The sequence below is a fragment of the Anser anser genome, assembly GCF_964211835.1.
Source record: "Anser anser genome assembly, chromosome: 7".
NCBI lineage: Eukaryota > Metazoa > Chordata > Aves > Anseriformes > Anatidae > Anser > Anser anser.
The window spans coordinates 34,354,931-34,375,933 of NC_139727.1; the positions used below are offsets into that span (position 1 = coordinate 34,354,931).

The 21,003-nt window shown below is 42.8% G+C and overlaps 1 long non-coding RNA gene across 4 annotated transcripts; it reads right to left on the reverse strand.

Annotated features, from left to right (window-relative positions):
* Window positions 1-1,730: 1,730 nt before the first annotated feature.
* LOC310902509 lies at window positions 1,731-20,723 on the reverse strand. 4 transcript variants are annotated; one of them, XR_014586745.1, is made up of 5 exons: window positions 20,596-20,723; window positions 18,848-18,975; window positions 7,034-7,117; window positions 2,971-3,085; window positions 1,731-2,369 (listed from the first exon to the last, which is right to left on the reverse strand). It is a non-coding gene; the product is annotated as an uncharacterized lncRNA (long non-coding RNA). The 4 variants fall into 4 exon arrangements; XR_014586746.1 differs by lacking the exons at window positions 1,731-2,369; window positions 2,971-3,085; window positions 7,034-7,117 and adding an exon at window positions 9,915-10,021; XR_014586747.1 differs by lacking the exons at window positions 1,731-2,369; window positions 2,971-3,085; window positions 7,034-7,117 and adding an exon at window positions 10,721-11,762.
* Window positions 20,724-21,003: the final 280 nt, after the last annotated feature.

The following is a 21,003-nucleotide window of genomic DNA, read 5'->3' on the forward strand; positions in this document are numbered from 1 at the left end:
TTTCCAAGGGGTTTAGGGAAGCAACTGCAGGCCAACATGACCAAAACTTTTGGACAACATGAGGGCAGAGGGCTTTGACAGAAACCACCTTTGCCTCATTCATCTGAAGTTCTGCCTGCTGTTCTCCAGTTCAAAAAAGAAAAGATCCAGCAATGAGCTCTGCATTGAAAGAGTCACCCTACCCAGCCCATCTGAAGGCTGATATCAAAAACACACCGTAGCTACACTGCAGAATTTGGTTCTGCCCATTTTCTGTTGAACTTCAGAAACTCAAAAGCCACAAGTTTGAAATAAAGTTACTGCTTTTGATGTTAACTAGCCAAATGCTGTGCTACACCCCATTTACAGTGCACAACGCTAGAGTGAATTTGAAGTAGATCTCAGTCTCCAAGAACTCTGCCAGTCACACCGAAGTTGTGGCCCACAGTAGTGGTGAACTGAACAACATTCTGCGTATTTACTCTTTAAGCATGGGAAAGGCACAGCTCATCCATCTCCCTTGGCAAAACCCATAGATCACCATGGCTGTCAGAAATCTGCACATCACAGACATGGCAGCATTAGTTAGAAACATCTGTGAAGGAAGGGAAGAAGACCTCACTACAAATTGTTGCTCAGTCCTCCTGCCTCCTCCTTCCCTGACAGTATACTCTAGTCTTCGTGACCTAATAAACCTTTAAAACATGAAGAGACTTTGTATTGATGTTTTACAGCGTTATCTGTCCTAGGCTGGTTAATAGCATGTGTAACATCCCGGAAAGGAGCACAGAGAGCCATGTGAGCTGTACCAGTGTCTCAAAGGGTGCTATGCTCAGGTAAGGCATGTGGAAAGTTCAGAAGCTAGTCAGCTTGTTTTGAACTAGTCAGCACAAAACACGTTTAACTACACAAAAGTGAAATTATAAATCCATGCTCCTAAAGAGAGTCATACGCAAAGAATGGGAAATTACCTTGGAAAACAAAGGCTCTGCAGAGGTCGTGGGAGGCAAAGCTTGCAAGTAATTACATACATGCTGCCGGTAAGGTGCTGCAGCAGCAGAACTGGATGTTCGCTTTCAACCAGAAAAAAAATTGTTCTGTGACATTGACAAGACCAAAATAATGATACTGTATCCAGTTCTTCAAAAGGTGGTAGAGTCATTTACAGAGAAAGCAAAAGAAAAAAGCAATCCAAGGTTTGAGGAGAGGGCTTTGCAACGAGAGACTGCAAACTCCTGGTCTTTTTAATTGAGCAAAAATGAAACAAATTATTTGATTATGTTAATTTCAGAGGAAAAAATCATTGGTACTTGAGGGCTTTTCAGCCTAGTGGAAAAGACTCAACTACATTCTGTGTCTGCGACCAGAAGCTGAACATAAAAACTACAAGTAAAGTCACACATCAGTAAATGCCTCCATTTTGAAGAACACAGAGGTCCTATTCAAGTCTTCGGAGTTCTGGGCTGACCTCGGTTTTGAATAGCCCCCACTTTAAGTCAGAGCAGTTTTGCCAGTGTTTTCATGTTTAGCATCCTTTCTTGCGCCGGCTGTTGGCTTCCCTTCAGCCACAGGTTTCATTCCAACTCCCCTTCCCTTTGCTGATATCATCCCCTCCATTCCCAGACCAATTTCTTTTATACAGCGCCGTAGCAGGATTTGCAAAATAATCATTGTAGGGTTGCTTACTGTGCCAAGACACCGGACATCTTCATCTTGCAACAATGTTCTGTCTGTTGTGAGCTGCCAGAAAGGCATAAAATCTCTTTGATATTCACAGAGACAGTAAGCCAATTCTTCCATTATTTTATTTATTTATTCAAGTTAAAGTATTATGGGTCAAAAGACTTCCCACCCATAACTTCAATATTGCAGCTTGAGCATTGTTCTTATTGCTGTTATTCATTTGGACCTACATCAAGTTACAGTAAGCATTTAAAGCAAGTGTGTCCTTGTTGCAGACCCTTTTGGTTGCAATAGTAGGAGGGATGCCACTCTAACATTGTTCCTCAAAGGTATTAACTAATAATTCATCAAGCATTGTCAAATAGGCTTGCTTCTCAAGCTAACTTTTTCAGGTTAGCAGACAGCAGAGAAATGAACTCATACTAAATTTGCTAATGTACTTGTTGTACTTGCTAATGGACCTTGTGCTCTACAAGGACTTAACACCTCCAGTAGCATTTCCCCCGATTATGAATTCAGTTCATTGTTTCCAAGTTACTTTAAATAAGAGTCTGTAATGCCTATACTGTTCTGTGTAATAATGCCTACATTGTGATCTGATAGCTGATGCTGTAAACCATTAAGATCATAAAAGTTTGCGCAGGCACTTCAAGCATCCAACATGGGATTTCACAATGTTTAAATAGGGATTAGGTAATTATTGCTTCCTGTAGCAGAGAAAGAGAAGCAACATTGTACTTTGAACATAAATAGCCAGTTTTCAGTCACAGCATTTCAAGAATATTATTTCTGCATTGTTAAACTGGAAAGCTAAGTCTAAATGTGTTTGAAAACTTGTCCAGTTCACAGGCAGCACCAGTACTGGGGGAAAAATTGAGGACTGAGTCACTTTCTGCTGGAAAATCCAAGTCAATGGATGACATCAAGTATATCCACATCCTTTTGGAGATGAAAATTCAGATGGAGTCACCATATTTTTATATTATTTTTGTAGTTTTGTCACAGACTGTGCAAAGTTTTGAGAATCACATGTGCTACTTGGTAGGAAATTTTTTAAAAAAACAGTGAAGTTTAGAAGCACTTCAGGAAGTGGGATTAACACTCAGATCTTGTCCAAGTGGAGCAATGATTTTAGCTGGGTATCATTTTACACAACTCTATACTATTCTACACAATTCTACACTGTTCTATACATATACTTTTCTATACAGGGATGAGTAAAAATGAGTGCATTGTTTGGGGAAGTTAAGAGTAAATTAAGTCAATATGTGTCTGTAAATAAAAGAGAAATACTGGACGAATACATACTTAAGACACCGTGGTTTCTTCCTATTGTGCTTAGGTCTGGTGGGACATCAGAGAGAAAGCATGCTAGCTTCTAACAACACACTTCTAATTGAAACACAGGCCAGCTGGGGAGTGTCTGCAAGAAAAAAGGGTGTATTTGGGGAGATTATTTGCTGTAGAGAAAATTGAGGGAAAGAATAATAATATATAATAATAGTTAAAGACTATCATAAAGTTGTTAATAAACTGTCCTCAATAACCATTGGATTGGAGAACTGATAATTAGTGCAAGGTTTAAATTGTAAGAGTGGAGACAAGAGGGGCTGGGTATTAAAAAAGGTTCTGTTAGTGAAAGCACTGGAATAGGCTACAAGTGAGGGAGAAGGTGAAATCTTCAGAAGCTTCTAACAGGTTTATAAGGCCCGTGGGGCTTTGTCGTTCTGACTGCCTCTGTGGGTGATGGGACTGAGAGCAAATGTCACTGCTCTGCCTCCAGCTCCCATCATCCACACCAAGGCTAACCTCATAAAAGACCTCCCCTGCAGTCCTTCCAGTGCTTTATAAGCAATCCCATATTTCAAGGCAGGTTCACGTATACACAGGAACTGGTGAGGGACTTTGACTAAGCTACAAGAGGGATGGGAGAGAAAACTAGAGCTCAATGACAATACCTGCTGAATCTTTCAACATGGTAATCCAAGCCATATATTCAGAAGGGTTTGCAAAGTCTGTGTTCTGAGGGGATGATTCAGTCTTCACAGATCTCTGCTCCCACCCCCTGTTATTCACAGATGATGTTTATAAGCTTTATTGGAAATAAGACTGACATTTGTTCAAAGCCCTTTGTTGCTGTTCCCCTTGCAGCAGGACAGCTTTATTCCTTGCACCTGCTGCTCCCTGGGCCATGCCCAGGTCTATGTGGGCTCCCCAACTTGGGATTGGGTACAGCCATGGCTCAGCTCCTGTCACAGAGAGGCACCGACAAACACAGTCCCAACCTAGGTGCGTCTTCTGGGGCAGCATCCCTAAGCAAGAGCAGTGGGGGCAGCAGCTCCAGGCATTACCTTCTTGGCATAGAATCATAAAGGTTGGCCTCCAAGATCATCTGGTCCAACCATCACCCTACTACCAATGTCACCCACTAAACCATGTCCCCAAGCACCACGTCCAACCTTTCCTTAAACGCCCCCAGGGACGGTGACGCCACCACCTCCCTGGGCAACCTGTCCCAATGCCTGACTGCTCGTTCTGAGAAGAAATGTCTCCTCAATTCCAACCTGAACCTCCCCTGGTGCAACCTGAGGCCATTCTCTCTAGTCCTATCACTAGTTACCTGTGAGAAGAGGCCAATTCCCAGCTCCCCACACCTTCCTTTCATGTACCTGTAGAGAGCAATGAGGTCTGCCCTGAGCCTCCTCTTCTCCTGACTAAACAACCCCAGTTCCCTCAGCCGCTCCCCACAGGAATTGTGTTCCAGGCCCTTCGAGCCCAGGACGTGCTCCAGGGCCTCAATGTCCTTCTTGTAGTGAGAAGCAGCAGAGCTTGGCCACTGCCCTTCCCCTGCCCACCACCCAGCCCACCACTGCTGCCTGGCTTCCTTCTCAGGCTCAGCCCCTTCCATAACAGACTGGCCACAAGCCTGTCCCTGTGCCTGTTGACAAGAGAACAGAGCGGGTCTTATGTTCAGACCTACGAGACCAGGAGGGACAGTGCCAAAGAGCTAGGTACATTTGAAACTTTTAATGTTATTCCCAGTTTCTTTTTTTCCCCTCACTCTCCTGATCACAAGGCAGTTTGGGACTTCCATTGCTCCTTCATTTCTTCCTGCTTCTACCAGGTTTTGATATTTCAGGAGGTATTTGCTCATCAACTTTTGGAATTTTTCCAGAGGTTCACATTGCTAACTGCAGCTTTTTACTGACTTGCTCCTATCGATGATATTTAATATGCTATACACGTGCATATCCTTTCATCAGGGCTGCTCCCCATCTGTTTAAGTTGTGTGCAAACAATACAAGTGTTTGTTTACTTGTTACAACTTATACTGCTTTCCTGCACTTCTGTTACCAGAGGCTTCCAGTATCACCACAAACAAACACTCTAAATATGAACAAATGCTAAGAGGAACAAAAAGAAAATTTTCAGGATTTGCCAGTAAACAATACTCACTATTAGGGTGGCTTCAGTTCTTGCAAGAGATTTTTATAAAATAACATCCATATGCATTAAAACCTACCAGCAGTGAAATAACCAGTGCACAGGATGGAACACGAATGATGTTCACTGTTTTAAGAAGCTGCTAAAACAGACAAAACCCAAAGGAATCATTGCTTCCCCTCTACGCACTGCTCCGAGGCCTTCCTTTGCAATACCTACAAGAACAGATGCTGAGGTGAGTAAGAAAAGCTATTCAAAGCAAGCAGCATGAAGGGAATCACACAGTTGGAGCCGTATCAAAAAGTAAGAGAAAAATCAAGTAACAAAGATCACAAAGCTGCAATGGGTAAGAATCTGCATGTTATCCTCAATAGTCAGCAACTGTATAAATAGGATAAAAATATAGACACTGGAAGGTAAAGAAAAGTACTGAAAGGCTTAAGTTTTTGTCTTTCTTTGGGATAGATCTTAGTGAGATGTTGGGCACCTTCTATAGTTTTCACTAATGCTTGGAGCTCAGAAAAACAAACAGCTCCCAACACGAATGTGTACCTCAGACTGTTGTACCTGTGCGGAATCTTACTAATAATTGGCTTGGTTAATGTTTTTGATTTTTTTTATGATTAAAAACACGTTTTGTGCAAGTCCAAAGTCCTTGGATGGGACTTTCATGAGTGTTCACACAGCCAGACTTTGCAAGTTGAAAATTTCACAGAATGACAAACTGAAGCAAATGCTAGTGATTATTCACTTATTGACATAAAATCTCCTCAATTCATAGAATTTTGAGTGAAGGGCATTGGAAACACCTGCCTTGTGAATGAGTGGTTTTGATCTGGAATCATCCAGAGAGTGCAGATTATGAACCCTATCTATTCATCCTTACAGATTTTTTTTCTCCTGAATTAGCTGTTTATCAGAACACTGTACATAACTGCACATGCAGGAACAGAGTGTGGTACCTTACCAAATAGGTACTACCATCAAATTTACTGTCCTTATTATCCATGCTAGAATGTGGTTATTCCTGTTCCTCATCTGGACAACAAGTTTAATGGACATGAAGACGATCTTACCCACATATCCCTAGCATCTTCAACAACGAATGGCAAAGAATGGAGCAGCGGACCTGCCGTGGCTGAGAGAGAAGGGCATTCTCTTCTGAAGCAGTGACATCCATCCATCCCTGCAAAGCCTTAAGGAATTCTTGAGGATTTGTCATCCTACTATTGAGGAGAGCTGCCTTGTGGAAAGGGTTGCAGCTACAGGCTGCACTTACCCTCAGGGCACGACTACAGCCACATGTTTAGCACTTTCAGAGCAGACATAATTTGGAGGGGAGGGGGAGGAAGGAAATATGAACTACGTAATCACTGCACGGATAAACAACTGTTAATAAACTCCATAAAAATTGAAATTGCAATAGCTATTTGAGTATATAATTGACACTATGAATAAGACTAAGCAGATTATCTGCTGAAGTAATGTATATTTTTCCATCAAACCAATCAGTGTTGAATAATGACTAACATAATATATCTGGGTAAATATAAGCACTTCTTGTTTCCCTAAGATGACAACTGACTAATCAACACACATTCAAACCAGAGTATAAGTATGATTAAAAAAAGAACACACATAATATGGATTCATTTGAAAAACTTAACCATTTGATTAGAGACACTGGCATGATCTTTCCTAGTTACTCCCTTCTAGGATGGCAAATACATCTATCTGCACAAAAAGGCATTAAGTGATTGGAGGATAAATCAGAAGAAGATTAAATTTTTAGCATGGCATTTTAAAATGCTTTAATTATGCTGTAATTAACAACCCCACATATTAAATTTACAACTATAAAATCTAACGAGGTGAATTATAGCAACCCACCCTTCAGAGCAGTACACCCTACTTTACGGATGCTCACCTCGTATAATTTGGTTGAAATAGGTGCTCCCTTTATCTACGAGGACAGACAGGTGGCAAGGTTCTCCCACTGAGTGCTGAACACCTGCCAACACATGCGAGGACACATTTAGAGACAGCAAATAGCTCAGAAGTGATTCACTGTGTTCCTACCAGCAAAACAAGAGAGCTCATTTGCTTCCAGTCTGGCAGGAACAAATACCACGCTCTTGGAAAGCCAGAAAAATGAAGCTGGGTCCTGAGATGTGGGAACCAGTTTCACCAGTATCACACTGTGGAGGCTGTGCTAACCTCCAATAGTTATTTATTGCAGGGACTCATTTTTGTTCCTTTGGAGTTTTCCTGGTTTATTCTGTAGCTCTGAATAAAATGGGCCACTAGAACAGAGATTAAGAGGGTTTGTACAGGAATGTGGTGGCAAGAAACATTTTGTCCTGTAGTGGTGCAGTCGTCTTAGAAACTAAGTTACTGTGGTTGCTCCAGGCTGTGTAATCCAGTTTAGGGGAAGGAATGGGTCCCTGGCTTCGGCAACATGTCACTTCTCTAAAGCAGCTGCAAGATGTCTTTTTGCCATGGATGTTACACCAGTGACCAGAGTCACTGAAAACAGAAACAAAAACCTCTGACAGCTCTGCCAGTAACAGCTCTGTAGTCCAAGCTGGTCGCCCCTCTGACAGTTCCCAAATCTGTTTCACGTGGCTTCATATGAAACATTTCACACTCAATATTGATTGATAAATGTTAAACTTTCTTTTTGACATATAAAAGACTCTGCAATGTGTTAGCTCTCCTACCATTGTAAATCTAATTTTAACAATCCCTTTAATATAAAATGTCCCCGGTTTTATTCAAACCGGCCTGACAACTCTGTGTTAAGGATGCTGATGAGAGTTTCTAAACACTCTCTTGGTCCTCACAGAGAAGTATGAGGTTCTCACAGTTCTCAAGTACGGGCTGGGTGGGCATGCACGAGGTGGATGGAAAAGCAGCTGAATGGCCATGCCTGGAGGGTGGTGATCAGTGACACAAAGTCTAGTCGGAGGCCAGTAACCAACCATGTAGCCAGGGGCCAGTACTGGCCCCTGTCCTGATTAATATCTTCATTAATGGCCTGGATGGTGGGGCAGAGTGCACCCTCAGCAGGTCTGCAGATGACACAGGACCGAGGAGAGTGGCTGATACAGCAGAGAGGCGTGTGACCTTCCAGAGGGACATGGACAGGCTGGGGAGATGACAGGAACCTCACAAAGTTCAGCAAGAGGAAGCGCGAGGCCCTGCCACTGGGGAGGAACAACCCCAGGCCCCAGCACATGCTGGGGGCACCCAGCTGGAAAGCAGCTCTGCAGAGAAGGACCTGGGGATCACGGTGGACACCAAGGTAAACCGAAGCGAGCAAAGTGCCCTTGCCACAAAGGAGGTTAATGGTTTCCTGGGCTGCATCAGGAACATAGCAGTGCTGTCTCTTCCATGGTGCTTTGCAAAGAGGAGACATGAGAAGGTGAGGCTTCATGTGAACATACTGGCTTGAAGGAGAATCTGATGTTCCCTGGTACAAAAGAAGTTACACCACACAGTCTTAGCAGCTGTCTGGAAATAATTGCCTGTTAACAAGTATCTGGGCTGCATATAGCTCACCTGCACATAGTTTAACAGCATTTACTCCCAATAGTCCCTACTCTGATCCTCCTAAACAGTTACAGTATGTTACCTGACAGGCTGTGTGATCATGATAAATGACAATAGTAAAGAAGCTACCTTTTTTTTTCCCCTAGGAAGAAGGAATAATCTAACAGCTTGGGTGGAAAAAAAATAAAATCTTAGCCATGTAATCTTAGCCAAGTATCTCTGTGCTCATCATTTAATTATGGAACAAGAATAGACTTAGATTTCAGTGTGCACAAGTGTTTTCCATGGGAGAAATCCTAGGGAAGGAACCCACTGAAATCTAACCAAGTGTCAATGAATAAAAAGTTACAAGGAGTAAGTTACTCCTGAAGATGATAGTGCTATCTTGTTCTTTGAAAAAACAACTAGCATCGGGTCAAACGAAATAAAATTAGTTAGAAACTTAAGTATGTTACTGTACAACAGTCAAGGTCTCCTGGTACTGATGATCATAGACATGTTAATAAACCACTCATTATGCACAGCTTTTAAATTCAATGCCAGCGTTATTTTGCTTACACCCTTATTACCCTACTCTGTAAAGTTACCTTCATAATTAATTTCTGCATGAAGGGCAATTCATTTCACTTATATTAAGCAATTTTACATCTTATGAGAAATAACCCAATGCCCTGTTCCTCAGCACACTTTCCATCAAGTATTTATGTGCAACTGGAGCCACTTTGTCTCCCTCTCTCCCCCTCTCAGAGGATCTTTGCAAAGACCTCAACAGCAGTTGATGCTTTTGTTCCTGTTGCAGACTTGTCCACTTTCTGGTGCTTGCACTACCTCTGTTTTCACTACATAATTAGGGTCAGATGCTAGTTCCTTGAATTAAAGAGCATTTGAGCTCTCCTTCCAACAAGCCCTTCTCCTCCCTTCTTGCAAAACAAAGCTGTCACATGCATTCTTTAGGTAGTGTTGGATTACATTACACCACTTGACCACACTCGCTCTGCTAAGATAATTATGCCAGGTATTTTGCTGATAAAAATCACCATGGCATTAATGTATGCTGTAGAGCTCTGTTAACTCATGACAGCAAAAATTTAGGTACTTTGTAAGAATTTAGGGCCAGAGACAATGCTCAAAGTTGACACAAGGGTTCTCACGAGGTTAACTATCATTTCTGGAAGTCCTTCAACAAAGCAGAAGTAAGGGGACCAAGGAATAAAGAAGTTTACTTCCATAAGGTAACAGACAAATTCTGCCACTTACCCAGCTGTTCATTATCACATACAAAATCCAGCATCCTTTGCAAGTTTTTACTTTGCGGATGTGCCATACCACAGGGCAGCTCCCCCAGTATCCTCAAGCACTGTTACTGGCAATACAGTGAACAGAGAAATTGTGCAATGAATCAAACCCATTCGCTTGCATTAGAAATTCCAAGAAGTTTGTAAAGGGCTGGTCAGGAGAGAGGAAAAAAATGTTCATTTTTTACTGAAATATTGACTACAATATTGACTTTAAAATGACTTTATTTACCCCATCTTAAGGAAGTGAAGTTGCCATATTGCTTGGATGACACCACATGCTATTTCTTTCACCAGAAGCAGTGTGTAGCATGATCTCACTCCACCAGTGCATTCACTTTGTACACTGATCCTACACTACAGCTTAGTAAAGCCGATGGCAAATCATGCTACAGCCACATCTCTAGAGCTGATCAGAAGATTTGGGGGATTAATTGCACTTTTTAACTAACTTCCTTCATGTACTGCATATAAAGTATATGTTTCATCGTATATAATAAAATACTATCAAGTTGCATGAAAACATTGTTCTAGTGCAAAAATGAAGGAAGCCTCAGAAAAAACACTACATCATACAGAAGTGGAATGCAGCAATCTGATAAATCAGTGTTCTCTCAAGGTGAATTTTGTCAGCTGAGTGCTTGAAATGCTATCTAATGTCTCTGTGGAAATGTCTGAAAGAAACAACAGATGTCTCAGATTTTTGCCTTTCATGTCTTATTAAAATCAAGAGACAATTGAAAGGCAAACAAGTAGTTAACCATTTTCCTCTCCCTGAAAAAAGTTCCCGTGAACACCGCCTACAATGTGAGGTGGCAATAACTGGAAGATAACTGAAAGACAAAAAGCAATTTAAAGATGAGCATTAATAAACCAAAGGTTTCACTGACAACACTATTCCCAAGGATGAAAGGTAGAAAGGAACAGAGAAATTCTGCTGTTTTGTTCAGAGGAACAGCTTGCAGTGCTACTGCCGCTTTCAGCGTAGCCATCTTGCATCATTCCCCCAAAGCGTTCAGCTGAGAAATTCAGAATGGGATGCTCGTGATCTGATTTGTGCTGGATACTTCTGACTCGACTGTCTCATTCTGACCTGCAGCTGTGGCCTCTGATCCACATCCCTGATCTGCAGGGATGGGAAAACTGTTATAAAGTAGGGCTTGAGCTACTTTGAGCTCCTAGCTCAATACTTGCAGCAGAACTTTCCAACACCATCACCTGTCTCCACCTCCTACTTGCACCAGCTCCCCACGCTGTCTTGTATGCAAAACTGCAACACTTGCCCTTGTTGATTATGTACTAAAGAGGAAATAATAAAACTTACTTCCCATTGCTATGGTAGGCACTTACACTTGGCACTAGGAGCCAAAACAACTGCCCCATCCCTTATTCTATTATTTTCTCCTTCTGTTCCTGAAGGAAGACGGATATGTAAATTACATTGTCTATGCAAAGCAATTCCTGATAAGATGAAAACACTTAGAGAAAATGCACACACAAAGCACAACCCAAGCAGTATTTCCAAGCCCATAGTCCAAATCTGGGGAAAAAAAAGAGTGAACATGCTGGTGGGATCAGAAATCCGAGCAGTGCCCCCTGTGCGTGTCCCCGTGCACTTGGCATCGCGCTCCCGCTGGCAGGCAGGCGATGGCAGGCAGCGTGCCGCAGGATGCGCTGCGCTGCCCCGCGCGCGATTCCCACGGTGGCTCCTTCAGGCTGCTGTTTCCATCGCCATCCTCCCCATCGCTCGTGCTGCCGCTGCACATCCGTAGGCAAAGGGCCAAGTGTTAAACTCTGAATCATCGCTGGCTTCGTACAGAAGTGTTCAACGAAACGTTAGAGAAAGGCAGCCAGTGCAGGAGATCAGCCTATTCTGCAGTAAAAGCCACTTAAAGACGACGTGCAGAAGTCCAGCTGAGATGCTAAATAATAATCACACTGGTTTTGCATTCCTGAGCTGAAATTCTGTAGAGGAGCTCACACAAGATAGCTTAGCTTTGATCTTAAAAATGTTATTCTTCAAATAAAGAAGCTGAAGAGACAGCATTTCTTTCCATGGCTGTTTTCTTTTAAGGCCTAGATCCAAAGGTGGTGACACCGATGTGCTGTGCTAAGTGTCTCTGAACACTGACAAAAAACAATCTTTAAACCATTCAGTGAATGATCTCATAGGTAATGCCAAGGGCTATAGACACTGAAAAAGGTTTGGTTAGTGGGCGGTGTATACCAGCAAACCTTTACAGAAGGCTAACCTCAGGGACTGCCAATTAACAGGGCCTTAGAAAAATTAATATATATGTATACTCTCCCTGTAAAGACACAGCACCATGTTTACATAAAGGTTTTGTTTCCCATACATTTTTCTGTACATGCTGTAAATGCTTTCAGACTAAATGAAAAGCAGGTCTCCTAACGCCAGGTACATGTCATTGTAAGGGCTAGTACGTCTTTGCTTATAGCATTGCCAAAAATACAATGATTAAGACTCAAGATTTTAGTGACAAGTTTCTGCTTGAAGCCATATTTTGGGATTATTTCAGTGTTTATATTGCCACGTATTTTGGATACCTTAAGAAAAAGAAATCATCCCCTGGTTGAGAAGCTCTAGCATCTCACCCTTGCTCTTAAACACTAGTCAGGGATGCCTGTGGTGTCCAGGAGATGCCTTGGCCGCAGTTTGGCTTTACTATTCCTGTCTCCCTGTCCTTCCTCTAGGTTTTAACATGCTAAAAACTTTAGAAATAACATCCAGAAATATAACCTCAAGCATTACCCAACTCTGAAGTGCTTGCAAGTTTGTTGTCACAGCAAGCCTGGCTTGTCTTACCTTATCTGTACACTTGAGGACACAGCCTTTGTTACATGACCACAATTTTCCCTGTGGGACATGCCTTATTCCTTCCTCTGCCATGATTAATAGCAACCCTGCCCATCTTGTTGCAGGAAATGGAAGATACAGTTAAATACCGAAGCTCATAAGAGGTAGTTAAGGAAACATGCTATTAAAGACAATTATTTTATTTATTTTTTAAATAAGGTTACTGTTTGCATTATCTAAGACCCTTTATATTGTTCGCTGACAATATAGTTCCATTTTCTACACTGAATGTACATTTTTTCAGGAATACAGGGAGGTAAAGTCTAACTTTAAGCATGGGTTTATGGTACAAGTTAAAAACATCCATCCTCATAGCAGCAAGCAGTTGCACATGTGAATTAAAAAGAAGACTGAGTACATCAGGTGTTACAATTTATTTTTTGCACTTTTCAGAACAAAGCATGCCAGCTAAGCAATCCCAGCTAGAATAAGAAAGCACCACCTGGCTACTTACAGAAAACCCATCCAGCTTCCTAACACATCGGGAAGAAATACCAAGGGGATCTCAATCCTACAAGAGCCACTTGAGCCCGAGCATGGTGCCACAGGGCCCTGATGTTACAGAGCTACCTCTGAGCACCAAGACCACAGCATCAGCTAAGCAGTAGGACGCTGCTTACAGTAGGAAAGAGACCCATTTCTCACTGCTGGCTACCCTGTAGGACTACTCTCAGGAATGGTGCTCCATGCTCTTCTGCACATGCTGATCCACAGCTTCAGCACGTTTTCATTTTCCATTTGGACTTTTAGATATTTCTATGAGACACCCTCAGACTCAGTAGTCAAGTAGCTTGCATTCCCTTCAACTCCAAACCATCCAGGAAAGGCAACCAGAGCATGGGGTAATGGCCACATTCCCTCTTATGTTTGATGTAATAATGCACATCTGCAAAGTTGTCCCTGCAAAACAGCAGTCCCTGCTGTGAGGGGTTTGCACAGCTCAGTAACACTGGCAAAGCTCTTCTGGTCCCTGCCAGGAGGAAACAAAAATCCTGTGTGATGAGCTTTCCCACAGCTTTCATTTCTGGAGCATCCAGTTAGAGAAAAACCCTAAAGATGGCAATTTCTGGAAAAAACTGAGCATTTATCCACCCGAAGTCAGCTAAGGCCTCTAGGTGGTATTCTAAGACAAACACAAAATTGCTGCCCTTTCAAGGAGCCCAAGTTAGGTGCTCCGCATTGCAAATGAAAGATTTGGGTCTGAGCAGCCCTTAACAAAGGATCTAATCTTGGCAGTTCCTCGGGGGAGCAGGAATTTGCAGTGGCAGGTGCAGGAAAAAGGAAGCGAAGGGGGAGCACAGCCAATTGGGCATTAACCCCTCTGTTAGCCTGGGCTGGTGCAACACGCATTCCTGCCTTGTGGCAGGGTTACAGCTGCAAGTTTGAGCGGGGGAGATGCAGAGCTGCTTCCCTCCCTGCTGTCACTGCAGTCAGGCCGCAGAGCATCCGTCCGCACGGGCTGCGCACCACCATCCTGGTCCAGCTCCAGGAGCTCTGCAAGCGAGCTGGTGGAACAGGCCTAGCATTTCCCTTCCGTGAGAATATCACTGACACATCCTGGGGTCCAACACCAGATGAACTGACCTACAGCCACAACAGCTTTTACAAAAAACCCTGCTGCTGCTGCTCCCAGCAAACATGAGCGCACCCCCGCACGCGCCTGTCTGGAGGCAGAACAGCCAAGGACAGGCAGTCTTTAGCGAACAGCAGATTTCTTTGGAACAAACACTTGGCAAAAAGAATACTTTTATGTTTTACTTCCATCAGGAATGATGTCTAACTAGCATGCATTTGTTAAACCGGTACAGAAGGCATTCTGGTGTGGTTGGTAAAAAACAGGCGTTTGTGTACTGTGCGGGACACAGTCCAGCTTGACTAGCTGGTGCGAACAGCGTGTTCTGCCCCATCAAAGCAGCACTCGACTCACAGAGAGGAACTAGCTGTATTTTGTGGAAGTAAGGGCAGATCCTCCAGTCAAGCCTGCTGGCAGGAAGAGGCTGGGAACAAAGGCAGCGTGCTGAGGTGAGAGGCACTGCCTGTCCTGGAGGGCTGCCGCCGCTGCTCTCAGAGCTCCCCTCCCTGCAGGCTCTGTCAGTAAGAAGTCTGAAGCCCAGCCGGACCTGATAAAGTCCTTGACACACACTGATGGTGAGCCAGTCCCTATCCTTACTTTTTCTGCTAAACATGGACTGTACTCAAAAAACACTACAAATTCTATTCCACCCTCAACTCGTATATACAAGTCCGCAGCACGGACAGATGCTGATGCCTTTCAGCCTTTCTAGAATTTTGCTATTTACACTAGCAAATAAACCTGGACCCAGTCTGGGCTGGCAATGTAAAGATGAACACTTTGGTATTTGAATGTTCATCTCATGCCATCACACCAAAACACATTCCCATACACCCTAAGTTACTAAAAGCCAGCCACACTTTCAATAAATATAAATTTCCTTGTTCTCCTGCTTCTAATACTTCATGGCCTTCGTGTCTAGTCTGTACAGTTAATATCTAGGTATGCTCTCAAAACATGTTTAGCCTTAATTCCAGGTTCAGAACCAACTGGCTTTTGCCAAACATCAGAAAATCACCCTCTCATCAAGAGTACAGGAGAAAAATATCTTCAAAGTATCCAGCGCTCTCTGGCTCTGATGTCTAGCACAGAGTCACCTGCCTCAGTGGGACCGCATCAAGGTGGAGATACCTACAAATGTTCAAGCAGTACGAGTTGGACAGAAATGGATCTGATGGGGGGGGAAAATCTAACAAACAGAAGGTCTGATCAGGTCACAGTAGGAATGAGTTCAACAAGCCGGGCAATATTAAACAGCAGATTAAGAATCAGCCTTAGAGTGTGTACTTTGTCTCCCCCTGCCTTTCTGCCCTCTTCACTTCTTTCAGCTGCTCAGCAGATCAAAGCCATGACTGGTGCAGTATCTTCCAGCCACCTTCATGCTCCAGGGTTACTCTGGTCATGATGCCCACCCTTTGGAGCTGGGACAGGGATTCCCCACGTGGAATCGCTCGGGGCTGCGTTCAGTAACCAGTCACTGGTGTTACAGTGGCACCTATCCAGCTCTAGCTAAACCCTGCTCTCATCATCCTAGCTGCCACAAAAATGTCTGGAGATGGTAGATACCAATTAAACCTCTCCACCCTCATCCACCTCCAAAAGAGTCAGCTTCAATAGATAATGCAAATAGAAACCGGTAGAAAGGAAGCGCTACCAGTACTGTCATTAGACAGCCTCTGATGCTGTTTTTCTGTCTCCTGTTGCCTATCAGCAGCCCTTGGGCTCAAGGCTCTGGGCCTTTTGTCCTTGCTTTGGCACATTCAACATGTGGGATTCATCACCCTCCTCAGGGTAGCATCTGCTTTTAACTATGCAGGAATTCTATAAACCATTGTTATCATTGCTCCAAGAGAGGAGAGCTATCAGCATGAATCACAGGGATGCACTGAAAGAAGATTTCTCAGGATTAATAGGTCTGAAATGTTTCTGACAGATCAGTTAAAAGATGCATTAAGGCAGAGTATAACTCTCATCTAGCCCAAGAATTTCTTTTTTTTCCTTGACTTCTACCCATTGGAGCAAATCCAGAGACACTAAGTCAGCTTATTGACATACCGGGGCAGGAGTAACTGAAAAACACTAGTAAAAATACATCATAAAAGCTCTGCAATAAAATTCTCTATCTTAACTCAAGATCACTGATATTTACAACAGTCATTCTTCATCATTGTTTCATAGAGTTGCTCAGTATCCTGGGGAGCCAGGAACCACATACATTTTAGATTATTCTTATTCAAGATACAAGTGCATCTCTATGGCTGTTAACTTGGAGAACTATAGCCAGGGAACAAAAATCAGCTCTACCTCCCACTAAATGAAAATAACCAAGATAACTGTAGTAGATGATAGTGACAGTGCTATTGAAATGCTAGTATTATAATGAGAACAATTGCCTTTCCACTTTGTTATGATACAGTTCAGGAGAGAATTTAAGTGATTTAAGGGGTAATCTAAGGGGTATTAATAAAGGGCAGTTTCTGTACAAAAGCCCCCAGACTGCCCTCCTAGGAACAGGGAGAGACCCCAGATTACCTTGTCTAAGATTGTTGTGTGCCTCCTCTGCCATCAGCAGGTGCTCATACACAGCCAAGACTGCAGCATTTCATTCACCTTCACTCAAACACTACAGTCAAGCTTGAGATGGTCAAGCTGTCGATGCTTCATCTCCCCTAAATAACACCACTTATCCTATGCAGCCAAGTTTACTTTTATGTCATTATGGAATCCCCGGACACTTACAAGTATGAAGACTGCATTGACTAATGCTTCAGCCAATATTCTGTGTATAGAGTTCAAAGTTAACTGCATGACTGATTCATACTGAAGGAGGACAGCCTATTATCTGCCCTGGGAATAAATGTAGGTGCTGCATAAACACACTTAGCTGCCAAATACAAACTGGATTATGGTTTTATTCTTATATAAATAAAACACCAACTCTCTCCCATAATGGTAAACAGGAACAATATTTAAAGGACCATATTTAAAGGACCTAAAGTACATGATGAGCAGTCTCAACCATTTTACAAAAGCAAATGTAATAATAGAAGAAGAGAGGGGTCTTATAAAAATATTATAATGAAAATGGCATTCAGAAATCCATTAGCAAGTGACTGTGCTTCATCACAGCACTAGGAAAGTATTTTAAATGTAAGCAAAGATCTTTGCTTTTAAAATCCTTAATGAAGATGTAAAGTACTAAAAGCCACTGGGAAGTCTTAAAAATGAAAACAAGACCTTGTAACAAAGCTAACACCTTGGTTCATAATGGATTACAAGTCAATACTGTTGTTCTTGCCTACATTACTGCAGACTAACATTATCTGAGTGAATGATACCATAAAACTCACCTACACTTCTTTCCTTGGCCTCCTTATTTCTAGTAAGATTTGCTTCATTTATTGATCTCTGATGGGTACCATAGCAATGGATGAAACACGACCATTTAAGCTGCCTTTTATTAATATAAACAAAATGCATTCAGGTGAATACTCAGAACACTAAGAAAACATAAAATAGGCACTGAAAAAAGGTAAGGAGAGTACTTGCAGAGGATTGGCTTTTGAAACCTAGATAGTCTGCACTTTTGGCAGGAAATGCAGTGTAATTTCTAGAGGCAAAACCCTAACCATTTTGCAAGAGCAAGTTGGGACTTACTAGGTGCAGAAGCTCCCGTTGGGGCAAAGGAATCCTGTATCCTATAGCAACATCAGAAGTTTAGGTGGTGAAGGCACTGCCACTTAAAGACTTCTTCAAATCTTGCAGCAAGAGGAAGCTTTTTCCCAGTGATGTACAATTCAGACAAAACCTGTGATTTTTGGTATGGCTGCCTTTTTTTTTTTTGGACAAGTGCTCACATTCCATCATTTTGTTGTCAAGTATAGCTATATTGGGGCGTGTTGTGCAACCACTAGAGCTCCGAGGCATGCAAAGGGCAGTTTATAATGACAGAGCTTCACTTTGAACAACTCATTCAGTAGCACATTGTTTACTCTGCCACGATAAGGAAAAGAAAATTCCCTAGAAGTTTCAGAGACCTTTAATTTCATGCAAAGGGTAAACTAAGTGAGGAAAAGACACCTGAAGACTCATTTGTTAATGCAAACCACAATTACAGGAAGAATGGCTTCAGAGGAAGTGGTATCTGAGAAAGGAGGGACCCACATTTTTAAAAGCCTGCATCATTGCTTCCAGATTTGTATTGTATTTGAGTCTTGTATTATCATTTATTTACTGATGCAAGGGCACTTTCTCAGTTCCTCTGGACCGCTTGCAGGTATGCTCAGTCTGCAGTATATTGCACCACTGGGCAAGTTAGAAAAGCAGTCATACAACCAGCAACCAAAAATTAATGACATGGTTAAACCTGAGCCCCAGGACATTTACAACAGCAAATAAAATCCCTGGAAATAATCAGCTCTAGAAGAGCCTGCAAGGTCTTACCTTTGGCTGTCATTCCATCAGAAGTCTGACATACCTCTGGCCTCCCAGGTCGCTTTCTGATACAAGCGGCATCTGTTCCTATTTTGCACTTTCTGAGTAGGCATGCAAGTAGTTCAGTCTCCTTGCACCTGTTTACAGTGCAGAAAAGGTAAATATTCAGCCCAAATTGAAGTAATGTTTTTGAGCTCCCAATTATCTTAGATACAACTAAGTATGCATTTCTGAGGTGAGAGAAGCCAATGCAAGAGCACACCACTGCAGAAAGGATGAGTAATTCTCCTCCTTATTCTTGATCAAAAAGAAAAGCCAAAGTCTCAAGTGTAACAAAGTTGATGAATTACAGCATTAAAGGATGGGATCTCTCACATGAATACAAGAGATTGCAGCAGGCATTCAATGCTGTGTAACTACTGTGTATACACTTCAGAGCTTAACAAACAGCAAAACAATATATAGGCACCAATTGATTTTATAAGTTAGCATAATGATTTCATACGCCATAGCTATTATAAAGCAATGCACTGTTTGCTTTGTTTTCTGTCAATGCCCAGCAGTAACTGGTCATATATTGACCTCTTTCCGCACAGGAGGCAAATTAACAGAAATCTTACCTGGGAGTCAGGCATACAACTCATTTTTAAATGGTTGGTAAAAAGCCCTTAAGTGATCTACATAAACCTCGTGAACATTAGCGTGTATTTCTTCAGAGATCTGAATTAGTTCAGTTAATTTTTGCCATTCCAAGTTTACTTCACCATTTACCACTCCACTTTAACAGCTCAGCTTCTCAAGTCAGGACAGGCAGAAAACTCCTTTTTCTCCCACCAAAGCTCTTTGTACACAGCCCCTCTGGCCTGATCACCTGCTGCACAGGGAGGCTGAGCTAAAAGACGACATCCAGGATGCCCTGTTCAGCCCTATGCATCATCTCACACCATGCCTTTCATACACTTCTCAAGCTTCCTTTTAAGGACCAGGTAGATACTGCTTATTCTTACCCTGATTGCAAGGCTACACAGATACTAAGCCAGTGGTTAGAAGGCATCTAACAAGCTATTCATCACACCAGCCTCACCTTATAGTTTAAGCAGCTTTTTTCCCTTGAGGCTCTTTTCCATGCATACTTGTGAAGAGCAATAATTCCTCCTTTTCCATTCTCATTTTGATAGGATGAGCAAGCAAAGCTTTTAGTCTCTCTGAATCGTAGGCTCCCTGTTCACCAAGCATCTTCTAGCCCTTTGCTCACTTGTCACACTCCCCTCCTCCTTCCCAGCACACAATCTGTTCCTTCCTTAGCAGGAAAACACAGCTCAAGTACACCTCCTTCCATTCACTCCTCATAGGCACCATGACTGGCAAGTGCCTGGCAGGAGGTGCTCTAAGCTTGACTCAAATACTTGGGTGTAAACATCTGTGTGCTATTAGGATCACCATGGCATGAAGTACAGGCCCTCTCTTTTACCTTCATGCTTAGTTTCCAGAAAGGCACTGCCTGCTTAGGACCTCTGCTCAGAGGAAAGAGGCCTTCCCATTCCCCACACCCAGGGGCTCACTATAATCCTTTCTAGAGCTCGCTCTCCAGATGCCCTGCAGTTTACTTCTGCAAGGATTCACAGCAGTCAGTAGCAGAAAGCTAGTATTTTTTATACAAAGTCACTTATTTGAGATAAACTGCAACATAGAAAAGACTCCGGTGCCATAAGCCATCCCAATAGTTAAGATAAAATCTGAGACCAAGATGCACCCACCAGTGACACAAAGGGAGGGAGAAACCAGCTAAAACCACAGGACACCAAGCAGGGAGACACTCAAACCAAGCTAAGACAAACCAAATGAAAATAGGCCCCTCTGTGGGGCTGCTTTAAATACAGTCATGGCACTCAGCAGAGTAACCACAGGTGTAGCTAGGAGCCAGGGAAAGATCTTGCTTCCCCGCTAATTGCCAGGTGGCCTCTGCTGGAACAGCTCGGGTCCCAGCCCAGGAGCCCGATGCTCATCAGCCCAGGCAGGCAACCACCTGAGATCAGCGTGGCCCTGACAGCTTTCAGAGACCCACTTCTAGAGCAGCCTATCTGCCTTTTCCTTTGAACTCTCTACTTCACACTACTTGCTCCTTTTTATTTTTTTTTCCCCTTTTCAGATTTTTTGTTTCATTC